Source organism: Pseudorca crassidens, chromosome 20, assembly GCF_039906515.1.
Source record: "Pseudorca crassidens isolate mPseCra1 chromosome 20, mPseCra1.hap1, whole genome shotgun sequence".
In the NCBI taxonomy this organism is placed as follows: domain Eukaryota; kingdom Metazoa; phylum Chordata; class Mammalia; order Artiodactyla; family Delphinidae; genus Pseudorca; species Pseudorca crassidens.
Window position 1 is genome coordinate 16,662,823 of NC_090315.1, and position 15,728 is coordinate 16,678,550.

Below are 15,728 nucleotides of genomic sequence, written 5' to 3' on the forward strand. Positions count from 1 at the left end.
AGAAGCCTCATTGCATACATCCCCATGTGAAGTTTTCCGTTGCCCTTTCAGTAACAGTCTGACTTGTATTTTGAGAGGCCAGGCCTGGGCATAGGGATATTAATTCAAGAGCCTTAACAGTGGGGGTATGGAACAAGTATAAACGCTGCCTCCTATGTGGCTCCCTTGTAAATTTAAAATAGCTAATAGGGGCTGCTTAAAACTAAACTTTTGCCAGCAAGGTGGAAATGGAATTATGGTGCCATCTAGTGGTTGGCTGTGGCAGTGCTGAAGAGCTCTAGTGAGTATGGGTGACAGTATGGGCAGCTCCAAAACCCACTGGCTGTCACATTGCCAGCTGGGGCCTGCTTAATGGCCTGCAATGTCCCAGGCCCACGTCATTACCCAAAGTATGAATGCTGTCAGGCAAGTTCTGAGCTGCGGATAAAGGCTTTCCCACATTCTTTGCAATTATAGGGCTTCTTGGCAGTATGAATTCACTGATGCAGAGTAAGTTGTGAAGCACAAATAAAGGTCTTCCCACATTCTTTACATTCATAGTGTTTCACAGCAGGATGAATTCTCTGGTGTTCAGTAAGTTGTGAGCCACGAAGAAAAGGCCTTCCCACATTCCCTACATTGATAAGGTTTCTCACCAGTATGAAGTCGCTGATGTTGATCAAGTTGTGAATGCAGTCTAAAGGCCTTCCCACATTCCTTATAACCATAGGGTTTCTCACCAGTATGAATTCTCTGACGTCAAGTGAGTTCTGAGCCACAAATAAAAGCTTTCCCACATTCCTTACATTTATAAAAGGTTTGTCACCAGTATGAATTCTCTGATGTCGAGTAAGGTGTGCAGATTGTCTGAAGGCCTTCCCACATTCCTAACATTCATAGGGTTTCTCATCTATATGAATTCTCTGATGTTGAATAAGATGTGAGCCATGAATAAAGGCTTTTCCACGTTCCTTACATTCATAGTGTTTCTCACCAGTATGAGTTCTCTGATGTTCAGTAAGATAGGAAAAATGACTAAAGACCTTCCCACATTCCTTACATTTATAGGGTTTCTCACCAATATGAATTCCATGCCATCCCGTAAGTCCTGAGCCATAAATAAAGGCTTTCCCACATTCTTTGAATTTATAGAATTTCTCTCCAGGATAAATTTGCTGATGTAGGATAAGAGATGTTTGTAGGCTGAAAGTTGGCATTTTTTTTGTAAGTCATTAATGCTTGCCCCAAATATCCCTCCTGATTTATCTGTCGCCTTTCAAATTGGCCTTTGCATTCCCAGACATCTCTGATACTGGAGCCCACAAGTCTATGACTTGTTTCCATTATCATCCATTGGGATGATGTTACTTCATAAATTTCTTTCTGCAGACACAATTCCTTGGTTTTGCATCTGAACTCCAAGTCTGAAAGATAATCAGAAAGTAAACATACGGTGTTTCCTCCTTGGGGGGAAATAAAATTTCTGTGGTAGAAATGGGGGAAAAACTGAAAATAATGTCCTTAAGAAGTGAAGATGGTATACAAGGCCTTCAATTGGAAAAAGAAGTCAAAAGCATAAACACTTAAGAAAGATGAGAGAGGCTGTTAGGAAAACAGGTTAAGTCAGTACTTTCCAAATTCAGGTGTAGATTAGAATCACATAAATAGTCTACTAAAAGACTGGATATCAGTGTACCACCTCAAATCAAGTAAATAAGAATTTACACCAATAGGTCTTAGGTTTCCTATGTTTAATACATTCAACCAGCCAATTCTGATGTTGCACAAAATTTAACAATCCCACCTAGAATTTTTCAATGGTTTCCAACTGCACTTAGAATAAAATCCAAATTCCCTTACCACAGCTTATGAGATCCTCCATAATCTTATCTTTGACATATCTCAACCAAAATCCTATCCAACACCTTCTCAACCCACTTTTCCCCAGTGTTCATTATGTACCAAATATTCATCACTTCTGAGCATCTGAAATAAGTACTTTACCTTCTCAAAATTTTCCACAGACTGTTCAATTTGTTAGAAATTCTCTAAACGTAGCTCTTTTCACAGCTGACTTCAAGTCTCAGGTGAAAAGTCACTTCCTTAGAAAGTTTGAGCTAGACAACCCTATTTAAATTCACTTCTTCATTCTCTATCTCATCATAGTATTTTCTCACCGCAATGTTCTGGATTTTATAATTATACAATTGCTTACTTATTCATATGTAATCTTTTATTTTCTTTATGTTAAAGCTCTTAAGGGGCAGGAACAATGGCTGTTTCACCCAACACAGAATAACCAACATTTTAGTCATAAAAGGTGTTCCATAGATAATTGTTTAATGAATGAATCACTGGATGAATGAAAGGGGATTATTGTAGGGATAAAAGGAAATACTGTGCAGATATGGAAGTAGGGAAGAATTTAAGGATTATAACAATCATTTATACTTATACTTAATTACAGAATAGTTCTAAACATCTATCCCTGATTTTAATCTCTCTCACATCACTGAAAGGATAATATAAGCTCTTTACTTCATAAGCTCTTTACTTCACTACTTCCCTCAGAAACTAAAACAAAATCACAACCAAAACTAGGTTATTAAATGATGCAAATAGAAAAATGATATTATATATACCTAACCACCTATCTATCCAATTGTTTCTCCCTTTACTTCTACCAGTGCTCATTGCCATTTATGTGTAGTTATGACTATCTATACCATACTATACTGAGGTGCCTTTTCTTTTACCCTTCACTTGAATTTGTAGTATTACTCAACCTTCCATCCAATATACAATCTATTTTGTTCCTCCAGGCCCTTTCTCTGGGCTTCCCTTCCCTCCTTTATGTCCAAAACCACTATATTTGTACTTCCCAGAAAACTATTTCTTCCCAGGCATTATAACAGGTTTGAAGCATATTAAGCAAAGAGACTTGAGAATTTTGGGAGACTAGGATCACTATTTGGTAGAATGAGGTGGGTAGACTGGACGACTAGAAACTCTATAACAAAGGGCATGCTGAATGTAAACTGAAGGAAATGATGGAGAATGGAAATCTAGATAATGGAACAGACAGAATATTCTAAAATGCTGAGTATAGAAAGTTTACAACACAAATATTCCTCTGACTACAGTATGGTATGTTTTGTGACTCTAATAAAACTATTATTTGGTGCTAATGCTATAAAGATTGTCCTTGAAATAATATAGAAGAGAACTCAGGCAGTCTCTAGCAATGAGTGATTTGACAGTAAAAGCTGAGAAATAGTTCAGAGTAAAAGAAAGAGTAATGATGAGATTTAGTGAGGATTTAGTGAGAACACAGGATTCAGACAGACCAGGATCTCAGACCCTAGCTCTGCTGATGATTACCTTTCTGTGTAGACAAAGTACTTTTACCTATCTCAGTCACCATTTCTTCATATAACAATAGATATAGAAATATCTATTCCGTGGGCTTGTAAAGATTAGGAATAATGCATGTAAAGTGCCAGGCATAAAGAGTTCAAGATGTGGTTCTAAGATGCACTGGTTTGCAGGGCAAAAATTGAGACACAGATGTAGGGAACAAACGTATGGACACCAAGGGGGGAAAGTGGCGGGGGTAGGATTGTGGTGGTGGTGGGATGAATTGGGAGATTGGGATTGACATATGTACACGAATATGTATAAAATGGATAACTAATAAGAACCTGCTGTATAAAAAAATAATTTTTTTAAAGTGGTTCTATCATTCTTATTACTATGGAAGAAGATTCAGGGGAAAAAAAGGCGGTGGGGGGGCAAGGACTGAGCAAGGAAAATGATATTAAGTTTTCCTGCACCTGAACTATATGCTTTTCATAAAATCAATGTAAATTTCATAATGTGAATGTGGAAAATTTCATTAAAATTTTCTGTCATAAAGGAGACGAATGTGAAAGGGGTGAGGCATGAAGACAAACAAAAAGACTTCCAAAACTCAAGGAGTAGGGTGGAAATTATTCTAGATTCACCCTCTTGTTCATGCCCTCAATCATCTGCAATGTTAATTTTCACTATTATATCCCTGATGGCCTTACCTAGCTTAAATTCCACAGTCCATCATTGTAACTATTGTCTTGCATTTATGTCCCCAACCTGATTAAATCCAATTCTGCCTATTGTTCTTCTCTACCTGAGTAGCTGAACATGGCTGATAAGGAACACACAACCACATTGACTATTCTCACTATACATTTATAACCACACAACTCAAATGGACCCTCAGCATTTCCCCTCACCTCTGCTACATTTCTCATTTTCTCACTCTCTGAAAAATTTCCCCCACCTCTTTTCTCTCCTAAGATCTCAGAACTATCTCCTGGCTGATGTCCAGATTAATAATTTCACAAAGAAGGCGGGGAAAAAGTAAGAATGAGAGAATTTTCTCTCATGCAATCAAATCAACCAACCTGTACATAAACTCCAATAATCTGTTTCCCCTGCTGATAAAATGCTTCTGTCCAAGGCCAATACCTTAACTGGATCCTGAAGACTATCTTCTCTGACATAACCTTTTCTTGCATATGCTTCTGCAATCCCCATCCTCTCTCCTTCACAAATAGTTTTCCTGCTCTCATGTTTTGGTCCTATCAGCACAAAAGACACTCCTTAAAATCTCCTTTAAAGTATGTACACACAAACAACTTCCTTGACTCTAGGACCCCCGGCAGCTACCAATCATTTCCTTGTCCTCTGTTTTACAAAATTTCACACTATCTACACATTGTCTCACCATCCACACATTGTCTCACTTCCTATTTTTTTTGTGTTAAAATAGTTTGCCATAGAAAAATGTAAGCTTTTGAAAGTGGAAAAAACCCAATATAACAATCACTCAGCTTCAACAACTGTCAACTTATAGACACTCTTATTTATCCATCCACTTCTCACAGCCAATCCATAAATTAATTTGAAGCAAATTCCAGGCATCTTATTATTTCATCTGTAAATATTTCAGCATGAATCTCTAAGACAAGAACATTTTTGCAAAAGCATATTAATATAGTAATCAAACCTAAAGTTTACAGTAATTCTTTAAGATCAAATATCCAGTTAGTCTTCCTATTTCCCCAGTTGTCTAATTATAAATGTGTATTTTTCAGTTTGTTTGAATCAAGATCCATGTGAGGTCTGTAAATGAGACTGGTTGCTAGCGCTAAGTGTCTTTTAGTCTTTAAGATATGTAATTAAAGATAAAATATAGCCTGAGTTCAAAATAATCCTTCCAATTCATATTCAGGACTACAGGTTTTCTATTTAATGTTATCAATCTTACATCTGTATTTCCTTTCTCCTGTACTGACAGTCTCAGTTTTCAAAGACTCCAACTAAATTGCTCATTTATTTTATTCCACAGAACCTAACAATATCAGCACTGCTACCACTAGTATGAGTACTAAAAACATTATGGTGGGGTTTTTAGATAGTGTCTTTTCTTCTTAGGGTATATAACCAATGGATACACATTTAGATTGAATTGTTTCCTTTCTCTTTTGGTTTCAGGGGTTTTTCTAAAGTTAATTTTGTTTTATAATTGTGTAAGATGTTTATTATAGTTCCCAACTCAAATCTACAAAATAAAGTATAATGAAAGAAGTCCTCTTCATCCCATTATTTTCCCTCCCCTTGTATAAAGTAACAACTAAAAAACACTTTATTTTTTTCCTCTTTGATCTTTATTATTTCCTTCCTTCTGTTGACTTTAAGTTTTATTTGTTCTTCTTTTTCTGTTCTTTTAGGTGGTAGGTTAGGTTGTTTATTTGAGATTTTTCTTGGGTTTTTTTTTTTTTCTTGAGGAAGGCCTGTATCACTATGAACTTCCTTCTTAGGACTGCTTTTGCTTCATCCCATAGATTTTTGTATGGTTGTATCTTCATTGTCATTTGTCTTGAGGTATTTTTTGATTTCCTCTTTGAGTTTCTCATTGACCCATTGGTTTTTTTAGTAGCATGTTGTTTAGTCTCCGTCTAATAGGTGTTTGTTGTTGTTGTTTTTCATTTTTCTTTCTGTAGTTGATTTCTACTTTCATGACATTGTGGTCAGAAAAGATGCTTGAAATAAGTTATATTCTCTTAAATTTGTTGAGGCTTGTTTTGTGTCGTACTAGTGGTCTATCCTAGAGAATGTTCCATGCACCTTGAAAAGAATGTGTATTCTGGAGGCGGGGGTGGTTTGGATGTAGTGTTCTATATATATCAATTAAGTCCAACTGTTCTATTGTGTCGTTTGGGATCTCTGTTGTCTTATTCTAAAAAACACTTTAAAAAATACAATATCCTTCCTGTTTTAGATAAATAACAACATGTTTTAGTATAATCACTGTTTGGCCTTAGTTCTATCATTTTGATTTATGATATACATAAACACTCGAACATGCACACATACATATCTTTTATCTATACAGTCTTTATGTATACCATTTTACTTATTCTCTATTTTGAGGCATATCTTTTCATATTTAGTCAAGTTTACATTTTTGATTACAAAGCTTATTTTTATCCTGATAAATTTATATAATAACTGTTGTCCTCCTACTCTCTCTGCTATTACCTACTGGTTTCCTAATACGAGACATATTGAAAATAATTATTAACTTCTTATCCTTTCCCTAGGCTCTGATTTGAAATACTTACTTCCTCTGTTAATATCTATAAGGTAATTTACAAGCTTGTTGTACTTTTCATATACCCCTCACATTCTCACCCTACTTCTTAGATAATTATAACGATATATATCTACTATACCTAAGCAATAATACTATACTCTCTCCCTTAATACCACCACTTAGTATTACATATACAGGTTATTATATACTTAATGCTCAACCCAGTCCTTAGGTTGATGTCTCTCTATTTCTGTTTTCTGAAGTTCATTTTTGGCTTGATCCCTTGGGAAGGGTTTAGAGGAATAATACTCCTTGAGCTTCTGCATATATATATAACAATTTGGCTAGGTAAAAAATTCTTAGCTCAAAATTTATGTCTTTGTATAACTTAAATAGAAAAATAGACGTTGTCTTCTGGAATAAATCTTTGCTGTAGAAAGGCCAGATGATAATCTGATTTTCCTTTCCTTTTAAGTGACTTGGTCTTTTTGTCTGGATGCCAAAGTTATGATCTTCCTGGATACATGGTGTAATTTTTCAAAACATGGCTTCAGTCCTTTCGTTCTTAATTTTAGTTATCTTGAGTCATTTTTGGCAATTGTTTGTTCCATTAAACTCTTATTGGAACTCTTAATGAAGATGTTAGATTCTCACTGCCTATCTTCTATATCATTTTCTCTCTAATCCTTTTTCTCTCCTTCTTAATTTCTTTATTTTTTAGGAGTTAATTAATTAATTGATTTATTTTTGCTGTGTTGGGTCTTCATTTCTGCACGAGGGCTTCCTCTAGTTGTGGCAAGTGGGGGCCACTCTTCATCGCGGTGCATGGGCCTCTCACTATCGTGGCCTCTCTTGTTATGGAGCACAGGCTCCAGACGTGCAGGCTCAGTAGTTGTGGCTCATGGGCCCAGTTGCTCCGTGGCATGTGGGATCCTCCCAGACCAGGACTCAAACCCGTGTCCCCTGCATTAGCAGGCAGATTCTCAACCACTGCGCCACCAGGGAAGCCCTTAATTTCTTCTTGATTTTGAAATTTTTTCTCCTTTCCATCTCCTGTTTCTCCCAAGGCATTATTTGTTGCACATTTTCATTTTTATTTCCCTTCTAGTTTGGTCTTCACCTCTGAAATGATTTTTTATTTTATTTCTAATTCTTTCCTGAGTCTGTCACCATCTTTAACTTTTTTTTCTCCAGTTGCCTCACATCTGAGTTTTTCTAATTCTGTTTTATTGTTCTTTCAGAGTGTCTGTCATTTTCTGACATTTTTAGCTAGTTTTGAAACATTATGACTGTTTGTACATATGACGTGCTGGTGTGCCTCTCATTGTCTATAGGAATGTTGTTTTATCCTTTAATCCCTTTTATAGCAATTTTATGCAAGGTTAAACCAGAATCTTTTCCTATTGCTTTTATTTAAATTTTTAAAATTTAAATTAACATAGCAAAGCTTTCTTGTGTATAGTTCTATGAATTTTAATACATGTAGAGATTCATATAACCACAATAATTATACAGAATAGTTCGATCACCCCTAAAACTCCCTCAAGCTATCACTTTATACTCCCTCCCTCCCCTAGTCCCTAATCTCTGGCAAACACTGATCTGTTCTCCATCTTTACGATTTTTTTTCATTTCCAGATTGTTATATAAATGGAATCATACAGTATGTAATGTTTAGAGATTTTTTTCCTATTCAGCATAATGCTGTTGAGATCCATGCAAGTACCTTTATGTACTTAGAGCTCATTCCTTTTTACTGCTGAGTACTATTCCATTGTATGGATGTGTCATTCACATGCTGAAGGACATTTAGGCTGTTTTCAGTTTGGGGCAATTATGAACAGAGCTACTACAAATAACCCTGTATAGGCTTTTGTGTGAATGCAAGTTTCCATTTCTCTAGGGTAAATACTCAGGAGTAGGATTGCTGGGTTGTGTATGTGTAAATTCATAAGAAATTGCTAAACTCTTTTCCAAAGTTACTGTACCATTTTACATCCCTTCCAGCAAAGTATGAAAGTTCCAGTTGCTCAGTATCCTCGCCAGTACCTAGTAATTGCAATATATTTTATTTTAGCCATTCTAATAGGTGTTTAGTTTCTCATCATGGTTTTAATATGCATTTTCCCAATGGCTAATGATGTTGAACATCTTTTCATGTGTTTATTTGCTATCCATATATCCTCTTTGATGAAGTGTCTGTTCAAGTCTTCTTCTTTGATTCATAGGCTATTTAGAGGTGTCTTGTTTCATTTCTAAGTGTTTGGAGGTTTGCCTCTTATCTTTGTTATTGATTTCTCATTTAATCCCATTATGTCAAAGGACATAAGATGTATGGTTTCAATTCTTTTAAAGTTTGCTTTATGATCCAAGATATGTTCTATGCACACTTGAAAAGAGTGTGTATGCTAATATTGTTGGGTAAAGTATACTATATTCATTTGCATGATTGCATTATTTAGTTTTTCCATAGACTTGCTGATTTTCTGTCTACTAGTTCTATCAATTACTTAGAAAGGCATGTTGGAGTCTATATAAAATTGTGGATTTAATTATTTCTCCTTTCAGTTCTGTCAGTTTTTATTTCATATATTTTGGAGCTCTCTTGTTAGGTATACACATTGAGAATTATTATGTCTTCTCAGCGAATTGACCCTTTTATCATTATGTAATGTCCCTCTTTATCCCTGGTGATTTTCTTTGCTCTCTAGTCTTTGTTTCCTGTTAATATTACCATTCCAGTTCTTTTTTATTAGTGTTTGCTTAATGTATCTTTTTCTATCCTTTTAATCTACCTATATTTGAAGTGAGTTTCTCAAAAATAGCACACACTTCAGTCATGAATTTTTATCCATTTGGACATTCTCTGTCTTTTAATTGGTGTATTTAGTCCATTGGCATTTAATGTAATTATTGATGTGTTTGGATTCAGGTCTACTATTTTATTATTTGTCTTCTATGTGCAACCTGTTTTTCATTCCTCTGTTTCCAATTTTATGCCTTCATTTGTATTGACACTTTTTTGGCCCATCATCCTTTTCTTTTTAATGGTGGTAAAATATACATAACATAAAATTTACCATCTTAACCATTAAGTGTACAGTTCACTAGTGTTAAGTATATTCACATTGTTGTGCAACCAATCTTGAGAATTTTTTTTATCTTGCAAAACTGAAACTCTCACATTGTTGTGCAACCAATCTTGAGAAATTTTTTATCTTGCAAAACTGAAACTCTGTGCCCACTAAACAAAGTCTCTCTCCAAGTCTGTACTCTAGATACCTTAGAAAATTAAATCAGTTTGTCTTTTTGTTACTGGCTTATTTCACTTAGCATAATGTCCTCAAGCTTCATCCATGTTGTGGTATGTGTCAGTATTCCTTCCTTTTTAAGGCTGAATAATATTTCATTGTCTGTTTATACTACATTTTTGTTTATCCATTCATTTGTTGATGGACATCTTGGTTGCTCCCTCATGTTAGCTATTGTGAATAATGCTGCTATGAACATAGGTGTACAAATATCTGTTTGGGCCCCTCCTTTCAATTCTTTTGGGTATATGCCCAGAAATGGTATTGCTGGATAATATGGTAACTGAATACTTTTTAATATTCCATTTTAATTCTTACTCATTTTTAATTGAGATGGGTGTTATTCTACATTTAGGAGAAAAAATTGGACCAGGGTAGAGTTTATAGCTTTGTAGCATTGAAGGTCCCTCTTCGTGGTTTTCTATGAGTGCTCAAAACTGTAGTCTTAAACACTTCCTGAAATATGCCTCCTCTGCTCCCCTCCCCAACTTTTATCTAGACCACCTTCTTCCTTTGCCACTATCATCCCTGTCCTGTTGTTTAATTTGGATTCTACTACCAGAAATGTCTCCTGAGTAGTAGATGTTGTCCTGAAAGGCATCTGTAGTTTGGATTCTAGAGTTTAAGAGGCCCAGACTTTAGCTGTGCTGTATTTACCTTTCACATACCTGCCTATAGAAGGATGACTTCCAGTTTCAGCTGCTGCTGTACTTTCTAGTGAGTAAATTTATGATTTGAGGGTTCTCTTCTTCTCAGAGCTGTCAGATATTCCCTTGCTTTTATTTCTACTTCATCCCATAAAAACTGCAGACACCAAAAGGATCTTAGGGCTGTCAGTTTATTCCCAGTTAATCTTCTTATAGGGTTTGAGGGGGTGACTTGTCACTTAGCTTTGATGTAGATGTTACCTGTGGATTTGTATTTTGCTCTTTTAGTTTCTCTCTTATTTGGTTTGTTTGTTTTGTTTGGTGGGAGATGGGGAGGATTCAAGGAAAGCAAAAACATTACATATTCACAGCCACCATTTTCCCAGAATTCTCTTCCACTTTTTTTAAAGCCATTTCAATCAGGAATGATTTTTGTTTCATAACTCCACTGAAAAAACACTCTTTCTAAGACCACCAAAACCCTCCCTTTTGTTAACTCTAGTGGTCAGTTACTGTTCTTCCAGTAATGTGTGACAGTTTATCTACTGGTACATCCATACTTACCTTGGTCATTTTCTACTTTGCTCACCAGTCTTTCTCATTCTCCTTTTAGATACCATCTAGGGTAATCAACCATCTCAGTTTGCCTGGGATTGTCCTGGTTTTAGCACTGAAAAGTCCCACATTCTGGAAAACTCCATAATTGGGAAAACCAGGACCATCCTCCTTTCCTGACTTCTAAGTGGAAGAATGGCTCAGAGAACAGTCTTTGATACTCTTCTCCTCTCAATATTTCACTCATTTATCAAGTGATCTCTTTCAGTCTTATTGCTTAATAAATTATCCATCTGCTGGTGATTCCCAGCTCTACCCTCTCCACTCTGCCAGAAGCTCACATAGCCAGCTACTATTGATCCTTCTGGCTTAACCTTAAAAAAAAATCCTGAATCTAATCATTTTCTCAACATTTCTACTGTTAACATCATAAGCATCAGCAAATTTTCTCTTTAAGGGCCAGAGAGTAAATATTTTAGGCCTGCAAGCCACAGTCCCCATTGCAACTACTCAACTTGGCCACTGTAGTGCAAAAATAGCCAAAGACAACACATAAGTGAATAGGTGTGGCTATGTTCTGATAAAACTTTATTTACAAAAAATAGGCAGCTGGCTCACAGGCCATACATAGTTTGCTGACCCCTAGTCTAACCTATCATCATCTTATGTGTGAATTACTAACACAGCATCCCAATTAGTCACCTTATTCCTCTCCTTTTAGCTTCATTAGTCAGAAAGTATTTTTTGTTAAGAAATACATACAAATGAGAATGTTTTGTGCATTTGTATATACACATATTTAAAAGGTACAAAGAATAATGAAATGAATACTATGTATCCATTACTAAGCTTAAAAAATAAAACATTACAAATATTATTGATGCTTCTTGAATATCCCTCCCAAAGCAAATTGTTCTCGCTTTCCTGTACCCTACAGGTAACCACTATTTCGAAATTTGTATTTCTCATTCTCTTTCCTTTTATTATTGTTTTACTGTATATATGTGAATTCTTATTTAAGATACTGTGCAGTATGACAACATTTGAACACTATATATAAATAGCCTCATACTTCTGGTATTCTGTGACTGTTTTTATGATTAACCTGGTATATTAGCTATAATTCATTCATTTCATGGCAGTATGGTTTTATTTAGCATACAATAGAAACAGGATGATTTACTGATCTATTCTGATGCTGAGAGACATTTAGATTGTTTCTAGTATTTTGCAAACACTGCGGGTACTGACATTCTTCCTCATCTCTCCCACTGCAACCTCTGCTTTTAGCAGTATGGTACACTTTATCTATCATGAAAAGTAGTCTTATGTTGCAAAACTGCTAAATGCTGGATATATCAAAATAAAGGTATCTTTAAACTTGCCACTGAGCGCTCAAGAAAGTAAAGGAAATTCCTAAAAGCAAAAACAATATAAACATACTAAACACAGAAAAGAAAACTGAAACTGGAGTGGCAAAGCAAACCCGAGAACTGAAACCACCTTGCTGTGGGGCATCCCAACAGAAACCAAGAGCTTTTGTGGATTGATGTCCATGTGAAGGAACAAGGTTAAGTCTCAAACTACGCAAAGTGAAGAACGAAACCTGAGACTACAGCATAAAACGCAGGTCTTCAAAGAAGCCACACCCAGAGTTAAAGGGTGGGCTAGGAAAAAGTCTCCTGCCAGTTAAGGGACTAACAGGTAAATCTGCTCTCCTCCGCTGTGGTTCTAGATTTCACCACCACTACCACCATCAAAAAAAAAAAGAGAGAGAGCTTCCCTGGTGGCGCAGTGGTTGAGAGTCCGCCTGCCGATGCAAGGGACACGGGTTCGTGCCCCGGTCTGGGAAGATCCCACATGCCGCGGAGCGGCTGGGCCCATAAGCCATGGCCGCTGAGCCTGCGCGTCCGGAGCCTGTGCTCCGGAACGGGAGAGACCACAGCGGTGAGAAGCCCGCGTACCGCAAAAGAAAAAAAAAGAGTCTCACCTGAGAATTAATCATTAACATCCATCCTCACATAAGATTGGAGTTCAAATTTACACTACCTGTCATGGACACCTCAAGCTGAGAAATTAATTAAAGAATAGACCTGGTCTCTGGTATAAACGAGTAAATAATCTCCTAGAGTAATGCTTTGAACCCAGATCCTTCAAGATTCCCACTTTTCAAACTGAGGCGCGTAGGAAGTCACAATCAAAAGTAAGACTAGGGCGGGATTCCCTGGTGGCACAGCGGTTGAGAGTCCGCCTGCCGATGCAGGGGACACTGGTTTGTGCCCTGGTCCGGGAAGATCCCACATGGCGTGGAGCGGCTGGGCCCGTGAGCCATGGCCGCTGAGCCTGCGCGTCTCGAGCCTGTGCTCCGCAACGGGAGAGGCCACAACAGTGAGTGGCCCGCGTACCACAAAAAAAAAAAAAAAAAAAAAAAAAGAATATAACAAGTGTTGTCAAGGATGTAGAGAAAAGGGAGCCCTTGTCATTACTGATGGGAATGTAAATTGATGCAGCCACTATGGAAAACATATGGAGGTTCCTCAAAAAATTAAAAATATAACTACATATGATCCAACAATTCTTCTTCTGGGTATTTTTCCAAGGAAAACGAAAACACTAATTTGAAAAGATATATGTACCCCCACATTCACCACAGCATTAACCAAGACATGGAAACAGCCTAAGTGTTCATCAATGGATGAATGGATAAAGAAAATGTGTGTGTGTGTGTATGTATACACAAAATTAAACAGACAATTACCATACGATCCAACAATTTCACTTCTGTGTATATACCCAAACAATTGAAAGCAGGGACTCAAACAGTTATTTGTACACCCATGTTCCTAGAAGTATTATTCACAATAGCCAAAAGATGGAAGCAACCCAAATGTCTGCTGATGGATGAATCGATAAACAAAACGTGGTAAATACATACAACAGAATTCAGCCTTAAAAAGGAAATTCTGACACATACCAGAACATGGATGAAACTTGAGGACATGGTACTAAGTGAAATAAGCCATACACAAAAAGACAAACATTGTATGATTCAACTCATATGAGATATCTAGAATAGTGAAATTCATAAAGACAGAAAGTAGAATGGTGGTTGCCAGGCCCTGGTGGGGAAGAGGAACTGGAATTATTATTTAATGAGTACATAGTTTCATTCTGGGAAGATGAAAAAGTTGTGGAAATGAATACAGTGATGGTTGCAAGAGAATGTGAATGTACTTAATGCCACTGAATTTACACTCAAAAAAGGTGAAAATGGAATACATTTGTTATTCATTGTTTTAACACAATTTTAAGTAAGTAAATAAATAACTCCTGAAAATTAATTAATTATTAAGAAAATAAACCTAAACAATCTAGTGGAAAAGATGGCAAAATTTTACATAAAAAGAAAGTATATTTATACTTTTATTTATATATTTATAAATAAAAGTATAAATTTATATAAATAAAATTAAAAAGTCAGCTTCCCTGGATCATGCATTTCTGTGCTAGAATATCAGGAGCTTTAAAGGGTTTAAACTTTTTTGGCCCAGGAATCTCATATCTGATCATCAAATATGAAAATATCCATCTAAATAAAGATGCATCAGAGTAGTAATTTTAAATAGAAGAAACTGTGAAAAGCAACATATATTTAATAGTATTTAAACGTATGATATCTGGGTCTTGCTTTAAAATACTTCAAGGGTGGGGGATGCAGAGGTCAATGAGGATAGATGAAATAAGATTGAAAACATGTTAATAACTGCTGAAGCTCGGGCACGAATTCATGGGACGTCCATTCCTCTGTCCGTAATAAAGTAAAAAAGAAAAAAATTTAAACACATTTGTAATGTTCTGTGAAAAAAAATGAAATCATCTCTATCTTACAATTAGAACATTATCTTAAGTCAATAAATGTTGATTAAAAGTAAATGAATATCTTTTAATGCATGGAATTGCTGCATCAAAGCAAAACTAGTCAGAGGGGGCTTCCCTGGTGGCGCAGTGGTTGAGAGTCTGCCTGCCGATGCAGGGAACATGGGTTCGTGCCCTGGTCCGGGAAGATCCCACGTGCCGTGGAGCGGCTGGGCCAGTGAGCCATGGCCACTGGGCCTGCGCATCTGGAGACTGTGTTCCGCAACGGGAGAGGCCACAACAGTGAGAGGCCCGCCTACCGCAAAAAAAAAAAAAACTAGTCAGAGGGAAAAAAATTCAAAGATCAGTAGGAAAAATGAACAGTAGGGCTTAAAAATGCATTTCAGAAGATTTTTTTCAAAAACACATGAGTTTAAAAAAGGGAAAGAAGTGGATCTAAGTTATATGATATAAAATGGCTCTTAAAGAAAAAGGGCTTTAAAATTGGAGGGAATTATGACAGATGAATAGCACAGAGAGCACAGGTGGGGGTAAAAGGGAAGGACTTTACATTTTTCCACGTGTTTTAGGGCTTTTCTTCACAACCCTTGGATAGGCCTTCAAGGAAGAGATTCCTCAATCTATACTTTTAAGGTGCTGCCTCCCTCACCAGCTGGGTTCTTTTTTTTAATATTTATTTATTTATTTTGGCTGCGCCGGGTCTTAGTTGCACCATGTAGGATC

At 36.4% G+C, this 15,728-nt stretch overlaps 1 pseudogene; it reads right to left on the bottom strand.

The window, feature by feature from the left end:
- The window catches only part of LOC137215276 (zinc finger protein 565-like), a 24,688-nt pseudogene continuing 8,960 nt past the window's right edge, over positions 1 to 15,728 (bottom strand).